Consider the following 3531-nt stretch of genomic DNA (forward strand, 5'->3'; position numbering starts at 1 on the left):
CATCACATCACTTTAGATGAAGAAGTGCCACCACGTGGCTGTCACCAAATTTACCAAGATAATGCTTGACCCGGTGCCCATTAACTCTGAAAACTTCACCATTTTTGTTCCTTAGATTAAGAGCACCAAATGGGCTCACGAACACAACTTCAAATGGCCCACTCCACTTTGACTTGAGCTTACCCGGAAACAGACGTAACGGTGAATTGAACAAGAGAACTATATCTCCAACCTTGAACTCCTTACCCCGAGCATATTTGTTTTTAAGGTACTTCATTTTGTCCTTATACAAGGATGAACTTGAGTAGGCATGGAATCTAAACTTATCGAGCTCATTGAGTTGTTCAACACGAAGATTTGCCGCAACATCCCATTCCAAATTCAACTTCCTCAAAGCCCACATGGCCTTGTGCTCTAACTCAACCGGAAGATGACAAGATTTTTCAAACATGAACCGATATGGAGACATACCAATCATAGTTTTGTAAGCAGATCGTCTGATAAGCCCATAGAGCATCATCTAACTTTTTCGACCAATCGGACCTATTGGCATTGACAGTCTTTGACAAGATGCTCTTAATTTCCCTGTTGGAGACTTCTACTTGACCATTAGCTTGAGGATGATAGGGGGTAGAAACCTTATGATTGACACCATACTTGGAAATCAATGTGTCGAAAGCTTTATTGCAAAAGTGAGACCCCCCATCATTAATAATCGCACGAGGAGTGTCAAAGCTTGTGAAGATTCTCTTTTTAAGAAAATGCAACAACACTTCCGGCTTCATTGTTAGGCAAAGCCACGGCTTCAACCCATTTTGAGACATAGACAACCACCACGAGAATGTAAGTATTACCACAAGAACTAACAAATTGACCCATGAAATCGATGCCCCAAACATCAAAGATATCCACTTCAAGAATGGTATTGAGAGGCATCTCATCCCTTTTTGAAATTCCGCCCGCTCTTTGGCACTCATCACACCTCTTTACCAAATCGCCCATAACTTTGAACAAGGTGGGCCAATAGAATCCACAACTAAGAACTTTCGAGGCGGTCCTCACCCTACCATGATGGCCACCAAAGGGTGAAGAATGGTAAGCCTCTAAGATACTCAATTGTTCTTCCTCCGGGACACATCTACGAATCACACCATCCGTGAAAATCTTGAACAAGTATGGCTCATCCCAATAGAAATCCAAACTATCCCGCTTGAGCTTCTTCCTTTGGTTAGAAGAGAGCTCATACGGGATTATTCTGGTTACAAGGTAATTGGCAACATCGGCAAACCATAGCATATCTTTCATTGACACCACAAGGAGTTGTTCGTCGGGAAATGAATCATTGATATCAAGGCCATCACAAGGCCTCCCCTCCTCTTCCAAACGAGACAAGTGGTCCGCCACTTGATTCTCACTACCTTTCCGGTCCATAATTTCTAGATCAAACTCTTGGAGTAGTAGCAATCATCTCATCAATCTTGCCTTGAAGTCTTTCTTTGTCATCAAGTACCTAAGGGCAGCATGATCGGTGTGCACTATAACTTTGGCCCCCATAAGATAAGGTCAAAACTTTTCTATAGCAAACACAATAGCCAACAACTCTTTCTTGATGATTGTATAGTTCCTTTGAGCCTCATTCATAGTCTTGCTTGCGTAGTACACTGGATGAAACATCGTGTTAACCCTTTGACCCAAAACAGCCCCAACCGCAATGTCTCTTGCATCACACATGAGCTCGAAAGGCAAGCTCCAATTTGGTGCGGTAATGATCGGGGTAGTGGTCAACTTAAGCTTGAGAAGCTCGAATTCTTGCATACATCCCTCATCGAACACAAACTTTGCATCCTTTTCTATCAACTTACACAAGGGGTTTACCACTTTTGAAAAATCTTTTATAAACCTCTGGTAAAAACCCGCGTGCCCAAGAAAACTCCTCACCCCTTTGACAGAAATAGGGGGAGGAAGCCTTGAAATCACCTCTATCTTGGCTTTGTCAACTTCAATTCCATGCTTTGAGATTTTGTGACCCAACACTATACCCTCTTCAACCATGAAATGACATTTTTTCCAATTGAGTACGAGGTTTGTGACTTCACACCGGGCCAACACTCTATCCAAATTACCGAAACACTCTTCAAAGGAATCACCAACCACACCGAAATCATCCATGAAGAACTCCAATATATTTTCCACCATGTCGGTGAAAATAGCCATCATGCATCTTTGGAATGTCGTTGGAGCATTACATAATCCGAACGACATCCGAGAGAAGGCGAAGGTTCCATATAGACAAGTAAAGGTGGTCTTCTCTTGGTCGTCCGGGGCAATTAAGATTTGATTATACCTCGAGTACCCATCCAAAAAATAATAAAAGGCACGCCCCGCAAGACGGTCAAGCATTTGGTTAAGGAATGGAAATGGGAAATGGTCCTTGCGGGTCACCTTGTTTAGCTTCCGGTAGTCCATGCAAACCCTCCAACCTGTGATTGCCCGAGTAGGAATAAGTTCATTGTTGTCATTGGTCACCACAGTCATACCACCCTTCTTCGGTATACATTGTACTGGAGAAGTCCACGAGCTATCAGAAATGGGGTACACAACCCCGACATCCAACCATTTGATCACCTCTTTCTTCACAACTTCTTGCATAGACTTGTTCAATCTTCTTTGATGCTCCAAGGAAGTCTTTGCATACTCCTCCAAGATAATTTTGTGCATGCAAAATGCGGGGTTTATTCCCCGAATGTCGGTTAGAGTCCATTCAATTGCCCTTTTTCCGCTTTTGAAGAACCGCCAAGGTGGCTTCAACCTGCATGTTAGTAAGGCCAGAAGAAAGAATAACTGGTAAAGTAGAATTTGAGCCTAAGAATTCATACCTGAGGTGTGGAGGAAGTGGTTTCAACTCCAATACCGGTGATAGCTTTGCTGGTGGAGTTTTTCGATTTTCAAGATCCAAAGATAATTTCCTCGGCTCATAAGAATAAGAGCCCATCCCATGTAGGGCATTCACGCACTCCACTCTACTAGCATCATCATTGACATCCATGTTTTAGAGCACTGCTTCAAGAGGATCTTCTACGTTGATCATAGCACTGGTATTATCCACAATCACAGCTGTGACAAGGTCTACAAATGAGTGCACCTCGGTGCTATTGGGTTGCTTCATAGATTTGCAAACGTGGAAAACGACCTTTTCATCTCCCACTCGAAAAGTGATCTCACCCGCTTCAACATCAACCAATGCCTTCCCCGTTGCAAGGAAAGGTCTGCCCAAGATAATAGGAACCTCATAGTCCACTTCACAATCAAAAATCACAAAGTTGGCCGGCAATATGAATTTGTCCACCTGGACAAGCACATCATCAAAAATTCCCAAAGGCCACCTCATGGATCGATCCTTCATTTGAAGTCTCATTAAAGTTGGCCTAGGTTCCCAATACCCAAAGTTTTAAAAACTGAGTAGGGCACCAAATTGATACTAGCTCCCAAGTCACAAAGAGCCTTGGCAAAATCCGCACTCCCAATGGTGAA

This window comes from Nicotiana sylvestris, chromosome 10 (assembly GCF_000393655.2).
Source record: "Nicotiana sylvestris chromosome 10, ASM39365v2, whole genome shotgun sequence".
Classification (NCBI taxonomy): domain Eukaryota; kingdom Viridiplantae; phylum Streptophyta; class Magnoliopsida; order Solanales; family Solanaceae; genus Nicotiana; species Nicotiana sylvestris.